Source organism: Mus musculus, chromosome 7 (genome assembly GCF_000001635.26).
Source record: "Mus musculus strain C57BL/6J chromosome 7, GRCm38.p6 C57BL/6J".
Lineage (NCBI taxonomy): Eukaryota > Metazoa > Chordata > Mammalia > Rodentia > Muridae > Mus > Mus musculus.
Window position 1 is genome coordinate 41,688,540 of NC_000073.6, and position 23,775 is coordinate 41,712,314.

The following is a 23,775-nucleotide window of genomic DNA, read 5'->3' on the forward strand; positions in this document are numbered from 1 at the left end:
TTGGGAAAGATCTACTTCTAATCTGTTGATTACCTTTTTGTCTTATTGACAGTGTCCTTTGCTTTCAGAAGCTTTATAATTTTATGAGGTCCCACTTGTTATTTCTTGATTTTACAGCAGAAGCCAATGGTGTTTTGTTCAGGAATTTTTCCCCTGTGCCCATATCTTTGAGGCTTCTCCTCACTTTCTTCTCTATAAATTTCTGGGTCTCTGGTCTTATGTGGAGTTCATTGATCCACTTAGGCTTGAGCTTTCTACAAGGAGATAAGAATGGCTCAATTCGAATTCTTCTACATGCTATCTGCCAGTTGAGCCAGCATAATTTGGTAAAAATGTCTTTTCCACTGGATGGTTTTACCTCCTTTGTCAAAAATCAAGTGACCATAGATGTGTGTGTTCATTTCTGTGTCTTCAATCCTCGTCCATTGATTTACCTGCCTGAAACTGTACCAGTACAATGCATTTTCGCCCCCCCCCCAACTTCTCTGTAGTACAGCTTTAGGTTGGGGATGGTGATTCTAACAGAGGTTCTTTTATTGTTGAGGATAGTTTTTGCTATCCCAGGTCTTTTGTTATTCCAGATAAATTTTCTTTTCTTTTCTTTTCTTTTCTTTTCTTTTCTTTTCTTTTCTTTTCTTTTCTTTTCTCTTCTCTTCTCTTCTCTTCTCTTCTCTTCTCTTCTCTTCTCTTCTCTTCTCTTCTCTTCTCTTCTCTTCTCTTTACTTTTCTTTACTTTTCTCTTTTTTTTTTTTTGAGACAGAGTTTCTCTATAGCCCTGGCTGTCCTGGAACTCACTTTGTAGACCAGGCTGGCCTCGAACTCAGAAATCCACCTGCCTCTGCCTCCCGAGTGGTGGGATTAAAGGCGTGTGCCACCATGCCCGGCTCCAGATAAATTTTCAAATTACCCTTTCTAACTCTCTGAAGAATTGAGTTGAAATTTTGATGGGAATTGCATTGAATCTGTAAATTTTTTTAGCAAGATAACCATTTTTACTATATTAATCTTTCCATGAGCATGGGATATCTTTGCGTCTTCTGAGGTCTTCTTCAATTTCTTTCTTCAAAGATTTGAAGTTCTTATCATACACATCTTTCACTTCCTTAGTTAGAGTCATACCAAGGTATTTTATGTTATTTGTGACTATTGTGAAGGGTGTTGTTTCTCTAATTTCTTTCTCAGCCTGTTTATTCTTTGTGTAGAGAATGGCCACTGAGTTGTTTGAGTTAATTTTATATCCAGCTACTTCACTGAACTTGTTTCTCAGGTTTAAGAGTTCTCTGGTGGAATTTTTGAGCTCACTTATATATACTATCATATCATCTGCAACTAGTGATACTATGAGTTCTTCCTTTACAATTTCCTTTTGACTTCCTTTTGTTGTCTAATTGCTCTGGCTCAAACTTCGAATACTATATTTAATAGGTAGGGAGAGAGTGGGCAGCCTTGTCTCATTCCTGGTTTTAGTGAGATTGCTTCAATTTTTCTCCATTTAGTTTGATGTTGGCTACTGTATATGGCTTTTATTTTGTTTAGGAATGGGTCTTGAATTTCTGATCTTTCCAAGATTTTTATTATGATGTTCTGGATTTTGTCAAATCCTTTCTCAACATCTTATGATATGATTGCATGTTTTTTTTCCCTTTGAGTTTGTTTATATAGTGGATTGCGTTGATGGGTGTCCATCCATTGAAACATCCATGTTCCTGAGATGGAGCCTAGCTGATCATGATGGATCCCAAGGGATGCAAAGACAGTATTTTCAACAAATGGTGTTGTTTCAACTGGTGGTTTGCATGTAGAAGAATGCAAATCAATCCATTCTTATCTCCTTGTACAAAGCTCAAATCTAAGTGGATCAAGGACCTCCACATAAAACCAGATACACTGAATCTAATAGAAGAGAAAATGGGGAAGAGCCTCAAATACTTGATCATAGGGGAAAAACTTCCTGAACAGAACACCAATAGCTTATGATCTAAGATCAAGAATTGACAAATTGGACCTCATATAATTGCAAAGCTTTGTAAAGTAAATGACACTGTCAATAGAACAAAATGGCAACCAACAGAGTGGGAAAAGATCTTTACCAACCCTATATCTGAATAGGGCTAATATCCAAAATATACATAGAACTCAAGAAGTTAGGCTCCTGAGAACCAAATAAACACATTAAAAATGGGGTACAGAGCTAATCAAAGAATTATCAACTGAGGAATACCTAATGGCTGAGAAGTGCCTAAAGAAATGTTCAACATCCTTAGTCATCAGGGATATGAAAATCATACAACCTTGAGATTCCACCTCACACCAGTCAGAACAGCTAAGATCAAATCTCAGGTGACAGTAGATGCTGCCAGGGATGTGGAGAAAGAGCAAGACTCTTCCATGGCTGGTGGGCTTGCAAGGTGGTACCACCACTCTGGAAGTTTGGTGCTTCGTCAGAAAACGTGGACATAGTATTACCTGAGGACCCAGCAATACTGGGCATATACCCAGAAGATGTTCCAACATGCATGCAATAAGGCCACATGTTCCACTATGTTCATAGTAGCCTTATTTATAATAGCTAGAAGCTGGAAAGAACCCAGATGTCCTTCAACAAAGGAATAGATACAGAAAATGTGGTACATTTACACAATGGAGTACTACACAGCTATTAAAAACAGTGAATTTATGAAATTCTTAGACAAATGGATGGATATGGAGGATATCATCCTAAGTTAGGTAACCCATTCAAAAAAGAACCCACATGGTATACACTCACTGATAAGTGGGTGTTAGCCCAGAAGCTCGGAATACCCGACGTACAATTTACAGACCACATAAATCTCAAGAAGATGGAAGACCAAAGTGTGGATACTTCAGTCCTTCTTGGAAGGCGGAACAAAACACCTTTGGGAGGAGTTACAGAGACAAAGTGTGGAGCAGAGACAGAAGGAAAGGCCATCCAGAGACTGCCCCATCTGGGAATCCATTCCATATACAACCACCAAAACCAGACACTAGTTTGTGTGCCAACAAGTGCTTCCTGATAGTAACCTGATATTTTCTACTGAGGTGCTTTGCCAGTTCCTGAAAAATACAGAGGTGGATGTTCTCAGTCAACCATTGGACTGAGCACAGCGCTCCCACCCCTCCCCCCCCCCCCAATTGCAGGAGCTAGAGAGAGGACCCAAGGAGATGAAGATCTTTCCAGCCCCATAACAAGAACAACATATGAAACAACCAGTAACCCCAGAGCTCCCAGGGACTAAACCAGCAACCAAAGAGTACACATGGAGGGACCCATGGCTCCAGCCACATATGTAGCAGAGGATAGCCTTCTTGTTGATCAATTCGAGGATAGACCCTTGGTCCTGTGGAGGCTCTTTGCTGCAATTTAGGGGAATCCCAGAGCAAAGAAACAGGAGTATGTGGTTGTTGAGCAGGGACAGTGTGTAGGAGATAGGGGGGTTGTCGGAGGGGAAACCAGCAAAGAGGATAACAATTTAAATGTAAATAAAGAAAGTATCTAATAAAAAAGCAGAAGGAATAGTAAGTTTATGACTTTCCTAAAGATTAAGACATAATTTTCTGAGGAAAAGACATATAATGAATCATTATGCAGAAAGTTCCCAAAAGTGTATGAGGCAGAGACCAAAACCAAAAGAGAAACCGAATGACAGTGGTGCAAGCATTTGGTTTACCTTTGCTGAAACTGTGACAAACAGCTGTCCTGGCTTCATGACTTTCACCATTTCCAATTGGAAATGGCTGTGTCAAATGAAATTCTTTGTAGTACTTAAAAAAATCTTTTACTATCTCATACATTTTTCAACTTACATTTTTGCATTTCTTTTAGCTTCACCCTTTCTTAAAGAACACAATAATGAAAAGTCATGTGAGAGAACACACAGTAATGCATGGGGAAGAAACTTAGATGCACAGTATGACATTCTTAATTTTTGGAACTTTCCAAGTGGTCTTGGATTAAAGGTGAAAGTAGGAACCTATTCTCTAAGTGCGCAGAATGGTCTACAGTTCTCTATATGTGAACAGATGATACAGTGGCCTACAGGGTTTACAAAGGTGAGTTGTGACTTCTCTCACTGCTTTGACTTTTCATAAAAACTAAGGTAATTCTCAGGATGTCATGACCATTGAACTCTTACTCACTACCAATAAACATTGAACTACCCATAAGGTTTTTCACATAAAAGCAGACAACATAGACTATTACTTAGTCCTTGACTATGATCAGTGGATATGTTTATTTTCAACTTTGTTAATGACCATACATTTCTTTTTTTGCTACTATTTCTTTTATTAGATATTTTTTTTTTAAATTGGTTTTTCGAGACAGGGTTTCTCTGTATAGTCCTGGCTGCCCTGGAACTCACTTTGTAGACCAGGCTGGCCTCGAACTCAGAAATCTGCCTGCCTCTACCTCCCAAGTGCTGGGATTAAAGGCGTGTGCCACCACGCCTGGCCTTTTTTTTGTAGATATTTTCTTTATTTACATTTCAAATGTTATCCCCTTTTCTAGTTTCTCCTCTGTATATCCCCTGCCCCTCAGCACAATAGAGTATTAGTTACTGCCTCAGAACACTGATAGGTTCATGTGGTCACCTAGATTAAGAAATTACAGTAAGGTAAGGTAGTATTTTATTTTCCCAGCCTCTGAAAAGGCATAATGCTATGACAAGTGTGTGTGTGTGTGTGTGTGTGTGTGTGTGTGTGTAATGTTTGACTTGCTACTTCATGTAAATCATCAACAAAAGCTTCTGAGGGGGGAACAGGTTGTTTTTGTTGACTCTGTGAGCACTCATTATGTTGTGGGAAAAGGACCAGAGTAGGTGATGACAACATATTCATAGACCAGAATTAGAGTGAATTTAGAGATCAAAAATGTGGTTGCTCACTCCTATCACCTTTTCATTCTGTGAGTGACAGTAGCCTGTGAAATACTGACCCCCAACTTTTGGTGGGTTTTCTTATCTCCGGTAGGTGCAAGTATAAAACTACTAAGGGAGATGCCTAATATTTACTTCCATGATGAGTCCAAGACCTGTAAAATTGTCAGTCAGCATTAACAACCACTTTCAATATAAAAGTTCCCCCTAGTAGGCAGAAAGCATACAGACATGATATTTTTGAAAGAATATTATGACTTTCTTTAAAACTACTTTAAACAACTATACTTATCAACGTCTTCAGGTATGAACAAGACTTAAACCTGTGGGATGTGTAGCTCAAAACCTAATAAAATTAACACTATTAAAACCCATTAGCTTCAATTGTAAGTGTAAGTATTTGAAAACTAACTGCTCATATACTCATACATTTTATATTTACTCAAATATTCAGAGTAGCCCAGGCATTTGCTAATAGTTTTCATTTCTCTTAGATTCCTCAGTCTGTGTGCAGTGAGAGCTGTAGGCCTGGATTCAGGAAAGCTGCCCAGGAAGGCAAGGCTGTCTGCTGCTTTGACTGTACTCCCTGTGCAGACAATGAGATTTCCAATGAGACAGGTAAATACAGACTGACAGAGAAGGTTCCAACTTGTCCTCAGTTGTCTGCTATACCTAAGAAAATGGGAAATGACTGGACATATGTAAGAGATTGTTTCTTACTCCTTGATCAGAAATTTAAGCATTCCTATAAGTTGTATTTCCTTTTGAAATCACACACTCTACATAGTGAAATCATCCTTGACTTACATTGCTGATCCATTGCACATATTTTTCCCTGAATACTCACCTTTCCCACAAATTGATTGTATTTTTCATTTCACCATGAACAAAGTGGTTTGTTTGTTTGTTTGTTTGTTTGTTTGTTTTTGATTTTGAAAATATTTATTTTTGGAACATGTTCTGAGTATATGCCTAGGTGTGGTAGTGTTTGGTCCTCATTTGCACACACTGTTTTTAGCACCATTTCTTTATATTTCCAAACATTATTCAGTTACATGTAGGATTCACTTTAATCTTGGACTTTTCACATCCTCTGTTTACCATTCTGTCCTGTACAGGGAGTGTTGTTGTTTTTGTTTTTTTTTGTTTTTTTTGTTTTTTTTTTCACAGATGATGACTGAGCAGTTAGGTTTGATTTCCTCAGTACATATATTTAATTTCTATCATTGCTATGTTTCTTTTATTTTACTTATTCCTTGTTGTGGGTTTGTAATGTTTGTTTCCCTTTTACTGAACATAGATTCTATTCTCACACAATATAACCTGAAAATATTTTCCCTCCCTCAATATCTTGCAGATTCCTTACCACCTCCACTCTCACCCAGATCTACTCATTATCTGTCTCTCATTAGAACTGAACATGTCTGTATGAGGTAACATAGAATAAAATAAAGTTTAGTTCCTTGGGTACTTTCTCTAGCTCCTCCATTGGGGGTCCTGTGTTCCATCCAATAGCTGTCTGTGAGCATTCACTTCTGTGTTTGCCAGGCCCCGGCATAGCTTCACAAGAGACAGCTATATCATGGTCCTTTCAGCAAAATCTTGCTGGTGTATGTAATGGTGTCAGCGTTTGGAGGCTGATTATGGGATGGATCCTCGGGTATGGCAGTCTCTAGATGGTCCATCCTAGCTGCATATGTATCAGAAGATGGCCTAGTCGGTCATCATTGGGAAGAGAGGCCCCTTGGTCTTACAAACTTTATATGCCTCAGTACTGGGGAATGCCAGGGTCAAGAAGTGGGAATGACTGGGTAGGGGATTGGGTGGGTGGAGGGCCTGGGGGACTTTTGGGATAGCATTTGAAATGTAAATGAAGAAAATACCTAATTAAAAATGAGTTTAAAAATAAAAAATAAAACCTTAAAAAATATAGTAATATTTAAAAAAAATCATCATATTGAAGCTGTGGAAGAAAAGACAGTAGAAAAATAAACATTACAAGAAAGCCCTCAAGAATCAGAAACTTGTTTAGGAATCCCATAACAGCACTAAACTGAAAGTTCTAGTATATATACAGAGGACATAAGGCAGACTTGTGTATGCTCTGTGATTCCTGCTGTAGTCTCTGTGTGTTCTTGAAAGCATTGCATATTTATTATAGAAAGCATTTTTCTGGTGTCCTCTATCCCATCTGGCTCCCCTACTCCTTATGCTTTCTTTTCTGTTTTAAAAATTGCACTCTTTTTAAATTGACAAATAACTACTGAAATAAACATTTATAAACAAGAACTATTTTAAATAAATTATGGTGTATCTATTCCATAAAATATTGGGCCACTGTTAAAATGATGTTGGTTTATGAAATCCTCCTTAAAAATATTGAAAGATGTTGTTTAGCATTACAGTACAACCATTAGTAAGACACAATGGAAGTATCTATTTGAATGCCAGTGAAAAACAGCAGTAATTTTGAAGAAACTGATTAAGAGAGTAGCAACTTTTGTGGTGGCGTGTTGTCTCTCTATTTTTTTTAAAAAATAATTCAGTGACTCAGTGGTTAGCAGCACTTGATATTCTTATAGAAGACCCAGGTTTGATTTCTAGCACCCTCATAGTAGCTGAAAATTGCCTGTAACTTAAGTTCTAGGGGAGCCAACACCCTCTTCTGGCCTCTGTGAGTACCATACACACAGGGTACTCATACACATAGGAAACAAACACTCAAATGCATAAAAAAAAAATTCCCAAAGAATATATCAATGTTGGTAATCTGGCATATGTATACTGTGTTTTAATTTATTCATTTTAAAAGGATATTTTCTTTATTTACATTTCAAATGTTATCTCTTTCCTAGTTTTTTTCTCCCAAAACCCCATATACCTTACCACCTCCCTCTGCTCACCAACCCACCCATTCCTGCTTCCTGGCCTTGGCATTTCCCTATGCTGGGGCATAGATCCTTTACAGGACTAAGGGCCACTCCTCTTATTGATGACCTACTAGGCCATCCTCTCTTACACATGCAGCTGGAGCCATGAGTCTCAACATGTGTTTTCTTTTGTTGGTGGATTAGTACCTGGGAACGCTGGGGAGTACTGGTTAGTTCGTATTGTTGTTCCTCCTATGGGGCTGCAAACCACTTCAGCTCCTTGAACACTTTCTGCAGATCCTTCAGTAGGGACCCTGTGCTCAGTCCAGTGGATGGCTGTGAGCATCTACTTCTGTATTTGTCAGGCACTGGCAGAGCCTCTCAGAAGACAGCTATATTTGACAGGCTCCTGTCAGCAAGTTCTTTTTGGCATTCAAAATAGTGTCTGATTTTGGCGGTTGTATATGGGATGGATCTCCAGGTGGGGTAGTCTCTGGATGGTCATTCCTTCAGTCTCTGTTCCACACTTTTTCACTGTTACTCCTTCCATGGGTGTTTTGTTCCCCCTCCTAAGAAGGATCAAAGTATCCACACTGTGGTTTTCTTTCTTCTTGAGTTTCATGTGTTCTATGAATTGTATTTTCGGTATTGTGGGCTTCTGGGCTAATATCCACTCATCAGTGAGTGCATATCATGTGTGTTCTTTTGTGATTGCATTGCCTCACTCAGGATGATATTTTCTAGTTCTATCCATTTGCCTAAGAACTTCAAGAATTCATCATTAATAGATTAGTAGTACTCCATTGTGTAAGTGTACCACATTTTCTGTATCCACTCCTCTGTTGAGGGACATCTGGGGTCTTTCCCACTTCTGGCTATTATAAAAAGAGGTTGCTATGAACATAGTGGACCACGTGACCTTATTACATGTGAGATCATCTCCTGGGTATATGCCCAGTAGTAATATTGCTGGGTCCTTGGGTAGTATTATTTCTAGTATTCTGAGGAACCACCAAACTGATTTCCAGAGTGGTGGTATCAGCTTGCAATCCTACCAGCAGTGGAGGAGTGTCCTTTTTCTCCACATCCTCACCAGCATCTGCTGTCACCTGAGTTTTTGATCTTCTCCCTTTGACTGGTGAGAGGTGGAATCTCAGGGTTGTTTTGATTTGCATTTCCCAGATGACTAAGGATGTTGAACAGGTTTTTAGGTCCTTCTCAGGCATTCGGTATTCCCCAGTTGAGAATTTTTTGTTTAGCTCCGTACACCATTTTTAAAATAGGATTATTTGGTTTTCTGTAGTCTAACTTCTTGAGTTCTTTGTATATATTGAATGTTAACCCTCTATCAGATGCTGGATTGGTAAAGATCTTTTTCCAATCACTTGATTGCCTATTTGGATTATTGACAGTGTCTTTTGCCTTACACAAGCTTTGCAATGTTATGAGGTCCCCTTTGTCGAATCTTGATCTTATAGCACAAGCCATTTGTGTTCTGTTCAGGAATTTTTCCCCTGTGCCAATATCTTCGAGGCTCTTCCCCACTTTCTCCTCTATAAGTTTCAGTGTCTCTGGTTTTATGTGGAGGTCCTTGATTCACTTCAACTTGAGCTTTGTATAAGGAGATAAGAATGAATCGATTCACATTCTTCTACAGGCTAACCTCCAGTTGTGCCAGAACCATTTCATGAAAATGCTGTCTTTTTTCCCACTGAATGGTTTTATCTCCTTTGTCAAAAATCAAGTAGCTATAGGTCGGTGGGTCCATTTCTGGGTCTACAGTTCTATTCCACTGATCTACCTGCTGTCATTGTACCAGTGCCATGCAGTTCCCCCCCACCCACAATTGCTTTGTAGTACAGCTTGAGGTCAAGGATTGTGATTCTACCAGTTTTATTATTGTTGAGAAATTTTTGCTATCCTTTTTTTTTTCATTCCAGATGAATTTGAAAATTGCCATTTCTAACTCTGTGAAGAATTGAGTTGGAATTTTGATGGGAATTGCATTGAATCTGTAGATTGCTTTTGGCAACATGGCCATTTTTACTATATTAATTCTGCCTTTTCATGAGCATGGGAGATCTTTCCATCTTCTGAAATCTTTTTTGATGTTCTTTCTTCAGAGACTTGAATTTCTTATCATACAGATCTTTCACTTCCTTAGTTAAAGTCAAACCAAGGTGTGTTACATTATTTGTGACTATTGTGAAGGGTGTTGTTTCTCTAATTTCTTTCTCAGCCTGTTTATTCTTTGTGGAGAGAAAGGTCACTGATTTGTTTGAGTTAATTTTATATCCAGCTATTTCACTGAACTTGTTTATCAGGTTTAAGCATTCTCTGGTAGTATTTTTGGGGTCATTTAGGTATACTATCATATCATTTGCAAATAGTGATTTTTTTGACTTCTCCCTCTCCAAATTTTATCCCTCTGATATCCTTTTGTTGTATAATTGCTCTGATTAGGACTTCAAGTACTATATTGAATAGGTAGGGAGAGATTGGGCAGCCTTGTCTAGTCCCTCATTTTATTGGAATGGGTTCAAAATTCTCTCCATTTGGTTTGATGTTGGCTTCTGGTTTGCTGTATATGGCTTTTACTATGCTTAGGAATGGGCCTTGATTTCCTGATCTTTCCCAGACTTTTATCATTAAAAGGTGTTGTGGGGAGCAGGTGTGGCAGCAGTCCCAAGATGGCGCCCAGGACTGCCGCTAAGTCTTATGACTTGAACCTGACTTCCTCATACACCTGAAAATAAGCCACATCCACTGGGTGAACTGCGCAGGTGCACCATGATGCAAGATCAGGCCATATGGCAAGTGATGATTCTGGCCAATGGACTGCTGTTGTGTGGACTGGGCTGATGGGGCGTGGTTGAGGGGTTATATAAGGGATTGCGATTGGGGGCAGAGATACATACACAAGATATTTTTCCTAGAGAGAGATTCATGCATGATGTTGAAAGGTTCCCGAATAAACTGCTTTGAGAAGAACGCTGTGTCATCTTTCCTTTCTGCTGGTCAGAATTGGAGGTGACAAATGGTGGCCCGTACAGGGATGTTCAGAACTCATCGCAGTCAGGGCAGCTAGCTGATAAGGTTCCTGGGTAAATGGGACAATTTAAGTTCTCAGATTGAGATGATAAGGTTCCCGGTTTTGGGACAAGTTGCACTAAGCACCATGGGAAATTCAACCTCAGGTCAAACAGTGTGCCAAGCCCTTAAGGACTTGCTGAAAGTCAAAGGAATCAGGCTGAAAAAGGAGACCCTGGAGAACTTTTTAAAAGCAGTGGATCAGGTTGCTCCTTGGTTCCCCATATCAGGACATCTTACAGGGCCCAGTTGGGAGAAGTTAGGGAAGGACTTTAAGTTTGCAGAAGAACAGGAAGTTCTCGCTAAAGGGGTGCTGCCAGTGTGGAAGCTAATATGGAATTGTATTGAGGATAAGGAGACATGTGGAACAGAACTCAAAAAGGGCAATGAGGCACTAAATCAGGTGAGAGAGGAGCGATCCCAAAAGTCAGAGACAGAAGGAAGTTCTAGTGATGGGGATATGTTTGAGGACGATCTGGAGAGCATAGCCGACAGTCTAGAGAAAGTGAAAATGACTGTAGAACCTTTGGTGCCAGGGCAGCGGTGGCCGCCTCCGTATGCCCCTGACAGAGCATCAGGGCGTAGTCTGCATTAAGAAACCTGGAGGGAACTGCGAGCCCAGTGCTTTCCTGTATTTCAGGATGCGCAGGGAGGTCATTAAAGCCAGCACCTCCAGCGCCAGAGAGTCTCATTTGAGCAGGTGAAGCGGATAATGGAGCTGCTGGAGTAGTAGTGGCCCCAGAAAAAGGTGCAAAAGGATGTTGTAGTGAATTATTTAGGCACAAAAATTACGGCAAAATATGTGTCACCTCAAAAGATTCAGTTTCGCACAGATGGATTATGCACCCTGAATGATTTTCAAAAGTTATTGGGAGATATTCAGTGGGTCCGACCCTATCTCTCTTTGACCAATAAACAATTACAGCCATTATATGATATCTTACCAGGCAATACAGATTTAAATTCTTCCAGATATCTTACTGATGCTGCCAGGAAGGCTTTGTTGTTAGTAGAACAGAGTATTCAGAGTGCTGCCTTGAAACTCCGAGATGAATCCAGTTTATCTTGTGCATACTGCAAACAGAGTCGCAACCCACTGGGGTTTTATGGCAGGGAGCTCCCCTGTTATGGACACACCCAAAAATCTCCCCAGCCAAGACACTTGTTTATTATCCTGCCTCAGTAGCTCAGTTGGCTCTGATTGGTATACAGCAAAGCATGCAGTTTTTTGGAGTTGCACCTGAAAGTCTAATAGTACCGTATAATGCTAAGCAAATTGAAGTATTAACAGCCACGGAGGATAATTGGGCTATTTTGAGGTGCAGTTTTCAAGGCCTTATAGAGAATCATTACTGCAAGGATCCAATATTACAGTTGGTTATAGTACATTCAGTAATCATTCCTCATATTGCTGCTAGAGATCCATTGCCAGATGCTCCTCTTGTTTTTACAGATGGTTCTAAAACAGGACAAGGAGCCTATTTAATAACAGGATCATCCCCAGTTACCATTCAGTTTCCCCCTGCATCTCCACAAGTCATTGAATTACAAATTGTGACTAAAGTATTTGAATTAATTCCAGGTCCCTTTAATTTGATTTCTAATAGGCAGTATGTTGTAAATATGCTGCAGTGTTTGGAGATAGCAGGCAAAATACATTTGAGATCTACCATTGGAGAATTAGTTATTAAGTTGCAAAGAATTATTTTGAATCAGCATTCACCTTTTTTATTCAACATATTTGTGCTCATACTGGATTTCCAGGACCCCTTGCAGAAGAGAATGATATAGTTGATAAAGCTTCCAGAAAATGCCTGGCCTTTTTAATGGCCTCATCTATTGATTTGGCACGTGATTTTCATGCACAATTTCATGTTAATTCAAAGTCTTTGTCATCATGATTTAAAATTTCTCGAGCAGAGGCGAGAGAGATCGTGAAGGCATGCAAAACCTGTGCCCCTTTATTGCCTCAAGTCAGTGTGGGGGTTAATCCCCCGGGGATTGCGCCCCCTACATTTGTGGCAAATGGATGTTACCCATTTTCTTGAGTTTGGAAAGTTAAAATATATTCATGTTTCCATAGATACAGCATCTGGCATTATTTTTGCCTCCTTACAGACAGGCGAGAAGGCACACCAGGTCATTACACATTGTTTTGAGGCTTGGGGTACCTGGAGACAGCCTAAAGAACTAAAGACTGATAATGGACCAGCCTATACTTCAGCCTCTTTTGTTTCCTTTTGCAAGATGATAGGTGTCTGTCTGGTGCATGGGTTGCCATACAACCCTCAGGGCCAAGGCATTATTGAACGAGCTCATCATACTTTAAAAGAATGTTTAATTAAACAAAAGGGGGGAATTGCCCCTGCTGGGTCCACACCAAGAGAGAGATTAGCCATTGCCTTATTTACTTTGAATTTTTTGAATGAAGATAAACAAGGGCGTGTTGCAGCTGAGCGACACGTTAATCCTGATATTTCTCCAAAAGGCATAGTCATGTGGAAGGATGTCTTGAGTGGTTGTTGGAAGGGCCCTGACCCACTTTTGGTTTGGGAGAGAGGGTTTGTTTGTGTTTCCCCAGGATCATCAACAACCGCTGTGGGTCCCAGAACGGCTGACCAGAGCAATTCAGGGCAAGCAGAACAATGAGGACATGGATGTTCCTGTGGCTGGGAATGCTCCCACTAGTGAGAACTGAAGAGCTATGTTGGGTAATTAATTATGTCTGTGTTCCTGAAACCCATGCCATTGACACATTCGGCGCAAGTGTTTCCTCGATTCTTTACATCTAATGCTTTGCTACAATTGCCTTTTTTACCATGGGATGGAGAGAAAGCTCCAGTGCAAGAATCTATGCTGCTGTAGCTAAAGGGATTGTTGTGTTTTCAGATGATTCAAAATATTTCACAGATGAGTGATTGTGTTCAGATGTATCTACTAAAGCTAAGGCTACCTGGATTTGAGGGTTGTGGCCTGCCAGTATATCCAAGGGCAATGGCACCATACCCTCCCAATCTAGATGGGCCCCTTTTTGTAGGAGTGTTGGTGATTCCCTTCCACCTTGGACCTGCTGTCAATCTAGAAAAGTACCTTGGGCACTGAAGAATTATTTTTCCCTTTCCCCTTATATAGGTACAGTCCATAATAGTTCCTTTTCAGGGTATAATTGGACATATCAAAATCCAGCTCAAGTAGGAGCTAGTAATTCTTTTAAGGTATGGTTGTTATGTGGGGTGAATGGTAGTTGCACTGATCTTTTTCCTTAAGCCAGGTGGTGGGAGGGGCCTGGGGCAATGCAAGTTTTTATTGGAATGGTTCTAGTGTGTTTGAAACGTCTGTATTTCAATTTGCTGGAGGGAGGACTGTTTCTTTTCAGGCTACATCTGTTTGTATGTAGCCTCCTTTTGTGTTTATTGTTTAATAATGTTGTTAATTGTAGTAATGATATTTGTTATTACAGTATGTGCTGGAATGCATCTGAATACCATTTGGCTGTTGTGACTAGGATGCCTTGCTTTGTACCTTGGCCTGTTCAAGCTCCTTCTGCTATGACTTTGTTTAGACCTAAGAGGGATTTTTGGCGTTGCTGCAGCCATTGTCACTGCTGTAGCAATCTCTGCCACCACAGCCACGGCTGTGGCCATATCCCTTACAAACAGCTGCGGCTGTGAATAATTTATCCGTGGGTGTTGCAGAAGCTTTGGATTGCTGACAGCTGTCTCCCGCTTGAAAGAGTGGGCCAGAATTGGTGGACTTGCCCTGTGTCTGATATTAATCAGCATCCTAGCCTTCTGGTGCACCTGCAGCATGTAGAGTCATCAGCACAGAGCCCAATCTTTGAAGATACAGGTTTTTGCGGCAGTGGAAATAGGACAATCTCCTCAAGTGTGGCTTGGCAGCTAGAGAAGTAGTCAATGACGGGTAAGACTCCCTGGGCGTGTCACCAACCTAAGACAGGGATCAAACCAATGCTGTTTATCTCCCAAGGACAGGTATGGGGCATTGCTGCAGGGGGCAGCCTAAGACAGACATTCTCTCTTCCAATAAGTAAAGAAGGGGGAGATGTGGGAAGTGGGTGTGGCAGCAGTCCCAGGATGGCGCCCTGAACTGCCACTAAGTCTTATGACTTGCACCTGACTTCCTCATACACCTGAAAATAAGCCACATCCACTGGGTGAACTGCGCAGGTGCACCATGATGCAAGATCAGGCCATATGGCAAGTGATGATTCTGGCCAATGGACTGCTGTTGTGTGGACTGGGCTGATGGGGCGTGGTTGAGGGGTTATATAAGGGATTGCGATTGGGGGCAGAGATACATACACAAGATACTATTCCTAGAGAGAGATTCATGCATGATGTTGAAAGGTTCCTGAATAAACTGCTTTGAGAAGAACACTGTGTCATCCTTCCTTTCTGCTGGTCGGAATTGGAGGCGATAGGCTGTTGGATTTTGTCAAATGCTTTCTCAGCATCGAATGGGATGGTCATGTGTAGTTTTTTTTCCTTTGATTTTGTTTATATAGTGGATTACATTGATGGATTTCCATGTGTTGATCCATTCCTGCATTCCTGGGATGACGCCTACTTGATCATGATGGATGAACGTTTTAATGTGTACTTGGATTCAGTTTGGAAAAAATTTATTAAGTATATTTGCATCAGTATTCATAAGGGAAATTGGTCTGAAGATCTCTTCCTTTGTTGTGTCTTGTGTGGTTTAGCTATCAGAGTAACTGTGGCTTTATTGAACAAGTTAAGTAGATTACCTTCTGTTTCTATTTTGTGGAATAGTTTGAGGAGTATTGGTTTTATGTTTTCTTTGAAGGTCTGATAGAATTTTGAACTAAACGCCTCTGGTCCTGGGCTTGTTTTTTTTTTTTTTTTTTTTTTTTTTGTTGGGAGACTATTGATGTCTTTTTTTTTTTTTTTTTTTTAATTTCTTTAGGGGATATGGGACTGTTTAGATTATTTATGTGATCCTGATTTAACTTTAATAACTGCTATCTTTCTAGAAAATTGTCCATTTCATCCAGGTTTTCCAGTTTTATTGAGTATAGGCTTTTGTAGTAGCCTATGATTTTTCGGATTTGTTCAAATTCTGTAGTTAAGTCTCCTTTTTCATTTTTGTTTCTTTCATTAAGATACTGTCCATGCACACTCTAGTTTGTCTGGCTAAGGGTTTATGTATTTTCCTGATTTTTTAAAACAACCAGCAAAACAACCAAACATTTTTGGTTGATATTTTTCTATAGTTCCTTTTGGATCCACTTGGTTGATTTCAGCTCTGAGTTTTATTATTTCCTGTCATTTACCCCTGTTGTGTGAATTTGCTTCATTTTGTTCTAGAACTTTCATGTATGCTGTCAAGCTGCTAGTGTATACTCTCTCTAGTTTCTTTTTGAAAGCACTCAGAGCTAGGAGTTTCCCTCTTAAAACTGCTTTCATTGTGTCCCCTAAGTTTGGGTATGCTGTGTCTTCATTTTCTTTAAACTCTAAAAAGTCTTTAATTTCTTTCTTCAATTCTTCCTTGACCAAGTTATCATTGAGTATAGTGTTGTTCAGCTTCCACATGCCTGCTGGCTATCTATTATTTATGATGTTATTGAAGATCAGCCTTAGTTCGTGGTGTTCTGATAGGATGCAAGAGATTCTTTCAATCTTCTTGAAACTGTTGAGGCATGTTTTGTGACCAATTATGTGGTCAATTTTGGAGAAGGTACCATGGGGTATATCATTTTGTTTTAGGATAAAATGTTCTATCGATATATGTTAAATCCATTTGTTTCATAATTTTTGTTTGTTTCACTGTGTCTCTGTTTAGTTTCTGTTTCCAGGATCTGTGCATTGGTGAGAGTGGCATGTTGAAGTTTCCCACTATTATTGTGTGTGATGCAATGTGTGCTTTGAGCTTTAGTAAAGTTTCTTTAATGAATGAGGCTACCCTTGCATTTGGAGCATAGATATTCAGAATTGAGAGTTCAGATTGGTAGATTTTACCTTTGATGAATATGAAGTGCCCCTACTTGTCTTTTTTGATATCTTTGGGTTGCAAGTCAATTTTATTCGATATTGGAATGGCTACTCCAGCTTGTTTCTAAGGACCATTTGCTTGGAAATTTGTTTTCCAGCCTTTTACTCTGAGGAAGTGTCTGTCTTTGTCCTGAGGCTGGTTTCTTGTAAGCAGCAAAATGTTGGGTCCTGTTTGTATAGCCAGTCTATTAGTCTATGTCTTTTTATTGGGGAATTGAGTCCATTTTTATTAAGAGATATTAAGGAAAGGTAATTATGATTCCTGTTATTTTTGTTGTTAGAGTTGGGGTTCTGTTCTTGCGGCTGTCTTTGTTTAGGTTTGTTGAGGGATTACTTCCTTGCTTTTTCTAGGGTGTAGTTGCTATCCTTATGTTGGTGTTTTCCCTTTATTATCCTTCGAAGGACTGGATTCATGGAAAGACATTGTGTGAATTTAGTTTTGTCATGAAATACTTTGGTTTATCCATCTTTGCTAATTGAGAGTTTTGCTGAGTATAGTAGCCTGGGCTGGCATTTGTGTTCTCTTAGTGTCTGTATAACATCTCTCCAGGATCTTCTGGCTTTCATAGTCTCTGGTGAGAAGTCTGGAGTAATTCTAATAGGCCTGCCTTTATATGTTACTTGACCTTTTTCCCTTACTGCTTTTAACATTCTGTCTTTATTTAGTGCATTTGTTGTTCTGATTATTATGTGTTGGGAGGAATTTCTTTTCTGGTCTAGTCTATTTGGAGTTCTGTAGGCTTCTTGTATGTTCATGGGCATCTCTTTCTTTAGGTTTGGGAAGATTTCTTCTATAATTTTGTTGAAGATATTTGCTGGTCCTTTGAGTTGAAAATCTTCATTCTCATGTACTCCTATTATCCATAGGTGTGGTTCTCTCATTTTGTTCTGGATTTTCTGGATGTTTTGAGTTAGGTTCTTTTTGCATTTTCTTTGATTGTTGTCTTCATGTTTTCTATGGAATCTTCTGCATCTGAGATTCTCTCCTCCATCTCTTGTATTCTGTTGCTGATGCTCACATCTATGTTTCCTGATTTCTTTCCTAGGGTTTCTATCTCCAGAGTTGTCTCCCTTTCGGTTTTGTTCATTGTTTCTACTTCCATTTTTAAATCTTGGATGGTTTTGCTCATTTCCATCACCTGTTTGGTTGTGTTTTCCTGTAGTTCTTTAAGGGATTTTTGTGTTTCCTCTTTAAGTTCTTCTGCGTTTTTTAGCAGTGTTTTCCTGTAATTCCTTGAGAGATTTTTGTGCTTCCTCTTTAAGGGCTTCTACCTGTTTATCAGGTTTCTCCTGTATTCTTTTAATTTAGTTATTAATGCCCTTCTTAAAATCTTCTACCACCATCATGAGATATGATTTTAAATCTGAGTCTTGCTTTTCGGGTGTGTTGTGGTATCCAGGACTCACTGTGTTGGGTGTATTGGGTTCTCATTCTGTCCATTGTTCTTGGTTTCTGTTAGTAAGATTCTTACGTTTGCCTTTCACCTTCTGGTAATCTCTGGTGTTAATGTTCTATCTGTCTCTGGTTGGAGCTTGAAGGTCCTGTGATTCTGTTAGCCTCTTTCAGCACTCCTGGGAGTCCAAGTCTCACCTGAGTCCCACTCTCTGCAGGCAAGCTCTCCTCTTACAGGGCAGGTGTATAGAAGTCTGGAGCTCTGATCCACCTCCCGAGTCCTGGGGTTAGAGCCTTCCCTGTAGGCTGACTCTCCTCTGGCAAGGAATGTGCCCAGGGGTCTGGGTCTCAGCTCTGCCTCCTGGTTGAGAATGAAGACCTAAAGGGACCCTGTCCAAGAAGGTCTGTTGCTTCTGTTATCCAAGTGCTCTCCAGAGATCACACTGTCGTGGGTATGCTAAGGTTCCTGTGGCATGGAGAGTACTCTGGGGCCCTTGGTGCCCTCTGAATTGTTCAGGAGGAAGATGGTAGGGCTGGCCTGGACCAGAAAGAATCCTAGCCTCTGGTTGGGCAGGGCTCTTTTGTCCCTGTTCCTACTGGCACAAGACCCTCCTCCATTCCTTATAGTTGATGCTGCATTCTACTCACCAGTGATCCAGAGTCCTGGGTGTGCTAGGGGTCCTGTGGCATGAAGAGTCCTCTGGGGCCCTTTGCGCCCTCTGCTGTGTTCAGGCAGAAGATCCTGCATTTCTTTGAGTTATTAATACCATTCTTAAAATCCTCTACCATCATCATGAGATATGATTTTAAATCTGAATCTTGCTTTTCAGGTGTGTGGGGTATCCAGGACTCACTGTGGTGGGTGTATTGGGTTCTGATGATGCCAAATGGTCTTGGTTTCTTTAAGATTGTTTTGTTTTCCTTTTGCCATCTGGTTATATCTGTTGTTAGATGTTCTAGCTATCTCTGGCTGGAGTTTGTTCCTCCTGTGATTCTGTTAGCCTTTGTCAGCACTCCCGGGAGTCTAACTCTCTCTTGAGTCCCAGTAGTCAGATCACTCTCTGCAGGCAAGCTCTCCTCTTTCAGGGAGGGTGCACAAAGGCCTGGAGCTCAGATCCACCTGTTTGCTGAAGATGAAGGCCCGAAGTGACCATATCCAAGAAGCTCTGTTTCTTCTGTGCCCCACGTGCTCTCCTGTATGGACTGATCTCTGAGAGACCCGGGATACAATATGGCACTCTCACCTGAGTCCCGGGGTCATCTTAAAACTAATATGCCTTTATTTCTACTATACCTTAGAATTGATAGTTATAAAATACTTGTTTATGAATAGGGAGTAAAGCATTACTTACTCCATGATCTCCCATTATCATCTATCTTGGCCTTCATCACAGATCACTGTTAAGATAGGCTATGTTCAGTAAAGATGAGCATGTCACTTGTTGCTGTACATAAAATCAAACATTTCCATGGTGATTTGATCAAGCTTAGTGGCAACACTGAGTTCATCCTTATGTGATATGAATTTCTACCACTATGAAATTTTATGTGGGTTCATAATACCATATATGAAATACTCCTATGGTAAAATAACTCTTCCCTGCTCTTAAGCTATATGGTATATCCACAGCTATTTTTAGTATGTACCAAATAGGAGAACCTCAGTCGTGGATACAAAAATAATTTGATTTTAGTGACTATATTTTGAAGCAAGATAGGGTGCAAACATACATGATAACAATTTAAAATTCAAGATATCACTAATGCATGACCGTAGAATAAGCAAAACTTAATTTTAAAATAAGGTGTTATCCTTAAATAAATTAGTTAATGAAACAGACATCATGTTCCTTAATTAAGTGAAAGATAGAATTCTACTCTTGAAGCATACATTGTACAATAAAAACACAACACCAAAATGCTCATATTAGAAGCAGAGGAGGAGTTGTGAATGTGTAAACAGATTAAGAAAAAAATGAATAAAGTTCCATGGTTATCAAGGAAAAAAAACCCCCAAGGTATCAAAGGAGATATTTGATTTTTCTGTAAATAGACTCGATAAGTGTTAGCTCAAAATATAAAACATAGACAACAATCTCTTAATGAGGTGATATTTTTTAGAAATACACAAAAGTTTAACATAATAGAATTATGACATTATAAACTAAGGGGCACATTTTTAAAATTCAGTGTAAAATTCACAAATCTGTAGGAGCACAGTTATTCAAAACATGTTTTTCCTTCTTTTATTATATATTTTCTTTATTTACATTTCAAATGATATCTCCTTTCCTGGTTTCCCCTCTAAAACCCCTCTATCCTCTATCCCCTCCCCCTGCTCACCAATCCCACTTTCTAGCCCTGGAATTCACCTACTCTGGGTCATATAGCCTTCAGAAGATCAAAGGCCTCTCCTCCTATTGATGAACAAAAAGGCTATCCTCTGCTATATATGGGATTGGAGCCATGGGTACCTCCATGTGTATATACTCTTTGGTTGGTGGTTTAGTCCCTGGGAGCTCTGGGGGTACTGGTTAGTTCATATTGTTTGTCCTGCTATGGGGCTGCAAGCCCTTTCAGCTCCTTGGGACCTTTCTTTAGTTCCTCCATTGGGGATGCTGAGCTCAGTCCAATGGTTGGCTGAGTCCATCCACCTCTGTATTTATCAGGCACTACTACAGCTCCTCAGGAGATAGCTATATCAGAGTCCTGTCAGGAGCACTCTTTGTCATGTACAATCATGTCTGGGTTTTTTGACTATATATGGGATGGATTCCCCAGTGGGGCAGTCTCTGGATTGCCTTTCCTTCAGTCTCTGCTCCAAATTTTGTCTTTGTAACTCCTCCCATGGGTGTTTTGTTCCCTTCTTCTAAGAAGGAAGATCCACACTTGGCTATTCCTTCTTCTTGAGCTTCATATTTTCTGTGAATTATGTCTTAGGTATTTGGAGCTTCTGGGCTAATATCTACTTATCAGTGAGTGCATACTGTGTGTGTTATTTTGTGATTGGGTTACCTCACTCAGGATGACATTTTCTAGTTCCATCTAGTCGGCTAAGAATTTCATGAATTCATTTTTTTTTCAAGACAGGGTTTCTCTTTATAGCCCTGGCTGTCCTGGAACTCACTTTGTAGACCAGGCTGGCCTCGAACTCAGAAAAACGCCTGCCTCCCGAGTGCTGGGACTAAAGGTGTGCGCCACCACATCCAGCGAATTCACTCTTTAATAGCTGAGTAGTAGTCAATTGTATAAATGTACCACATTTTCTATATCCATTCCTCTGTTGAAGGGCATCTGGGTTCTTTACAGATTCTGGCTATTATAAATAAGGCTACTGTGAACATAGTGGAGCATGTGGCTTTATTACATGTTGGAGCATCTTCTGGGTATATGTCCAGGAGTGGTATTTCTGTGTCCTCATGTATTATTATGTCCTATCTTCTGAGGAACTGCCAAACTGATTTCCAGAGTTGTTGTACCAGGTTGCAATCCGACCAGCAATGGAGGAGTGTTTCTCTTTCTCCACATCCTTGCCAGTATCTGCTGTCACCTGAGTTTTTTTTTTTTAACCATTCTGACTGGTGTTAGATGGAATCTGCACGTTGTTTTGATTTGCATTTCCCTGATGACTAAGGATGTTGAACATTACTTTAGGTGCTTCTCAACCATTTGGTAGTCCTCAGTTGAGAATTTGTTTAGTTCTGTACCCCATTTTTAAATAGGGTTATTTGGTTCTCTGGAGACTAACTTCTTGAGTTCTTTGTATGTATTGGATATTTTTCCTCTATGAGATGTAGGACTGGTAAAGATATTTTCCCAATCTGTTGGTTGCTGTTTTGTACTATTGGAAATGTCCTTTGCCTTACAGAAGATCTGCAATTTTATGAGGTCTCATTTGTAAATTATTGATATTAGATCATAAGCTATTGGAGTTCTGTTAAAGAAATTTTCCCCTGTGTCCATATCCTCGAGGCTCTTCCCAACTGTCCTTTTTATTACTTTCTGTGTATCTGATTTTATGTGGAGGTCCATGATCCACTTAGACTGGAGCTTTTTAAAAGAAGGTAAGAATGGATCTTTTGCATTCTTCTACATGCTAACAGCCAGTTGAGCCAGCACCATTTGTTGAAAATGCTGTCTTTTTTTCAGTGGATGACTTTAGCGCCTTTGATAAAGATCAAGTGACCATAGGTGTATGGGTTCATTTCTGGGTCTTCAATTCTATTTAATTGATCAACCTACCTGTCAGTATAACAGTACCACACAGTTTTCCTTTCTTTTCTTTTCTTTTTTTTCCCCACAATTGCTCTGTAGTACAACTCGAGGTTAGGGATGGTGATCCCACCAGAAATTCTTTTATTGTTGAGAATAGTTTTTGCTATCCTAGGTTTTTTGCTATTCCAGATGTATTTGCAAGTTACCTTTTCCTTTTTTTCTTTCTTTTTTTTTAATTGGGTATTTATTTCATTTACATTTCCAATGCTATCCCAAAAGTTCCCCACCCACTCCCCCACCCACTCCCACTTCATGACCACGGCGTTCCCCTGTACTGAAGCATATAAAATTTGCACGACCAAAGGGCCGCTCTTTCCACTGATGGGCAACTAGTCCATCTTTTGATACATATGAGCTAGAGTAAAGAGCTCCGGGGTACTGGTTAGTTCATAATGGTGTTCCACCTATAGGGTTGCAGATCCCTTTAGCTCCTTGGTTACTTTCTCTAGCTCCTCCATTGGAGGCCCTGTGATCCATCCAATAGCTGACTGTGAGCATCCACTTCTGTGTTTTCTAGGCCCTGGCATAGACTCACAAGAGACAGCTATATTTGGGTCCTATCAGCAAAATCTTGCTAGTGAATGCAATGGTGTCATTGTTTGGAAGCTGATTATGGGATGGATCCCCGGATATGGTAGTCTCTAGATGGTCCATCCTTTCGCCTCAGCTCCAAACTTTGTCTCTGTAACTCCTTCCATGGGTGTTTTGTTCCCAATTCTAAGAAGGGGCAAAGTGTCCACACTTTGGTCTTCGTTCTTCTTGAGTTTCATGTGTTTTGCAAATTGTATCTTATATCTTGTGTATTCTAAGATTCTGGGCTAATATCCACTTATCAGTGAGTACATATTGTGTGAGTTCCTTTGTGATTGGGTTATCTCACTCAGGATGATGCCCTCCAGGTCCATCCATTTGCCTAGGAATTTCATAAATTCATTCCTTTTAATAGCTGAGTAGTACTCCATTGTGTAAATGTACCACATTTTCTGTATCCATTCCTCTGTTGAGGGGCATCTAGGTTCTTTCCAGCATCTGGCTATTATAAATAAGGCTGCTATGAACATAGTGGAGCATGTGTCCTTCTTACCGGTTGGAACATCTTCTGGATATATGCCCAGGAGAGGTATTGTGGGATCCTCCAGTAGTACTATCCAATTTTCTGAGGAACTGCCAGAGTGATTTCCAGAGTGGTTGTACAAGCTTGCAATCCCACCAACAATGGA

General features: G+C 40.0%; 1 pseudogene across 1 annotated transcript in view; it reads left to right on the plus strand.

The window, feature by feature from the left end:
• Vmn2r-ps54 (vomeronasal 2, receptor, pseudogene 54) overlaps nt 1-23,775 on the plus strand; it is a 59,180-nt pseudogene that overhangs the window by 20,526 nt on the left and 14,879 nt on the right. Inside the window, exons 4-5 of the transcript NR_004441.2 lie at nt 3,845-4,071; nt 5,390-5,513. The product of NR_004441.2 is annotated as a vomeronasal 2, receptor, pseudogene 54 (transcript). The remainder of the gene's footprint in view (nt 1-3,844; nt 4,072-5,389; nt 5,514-23,775) is intronic.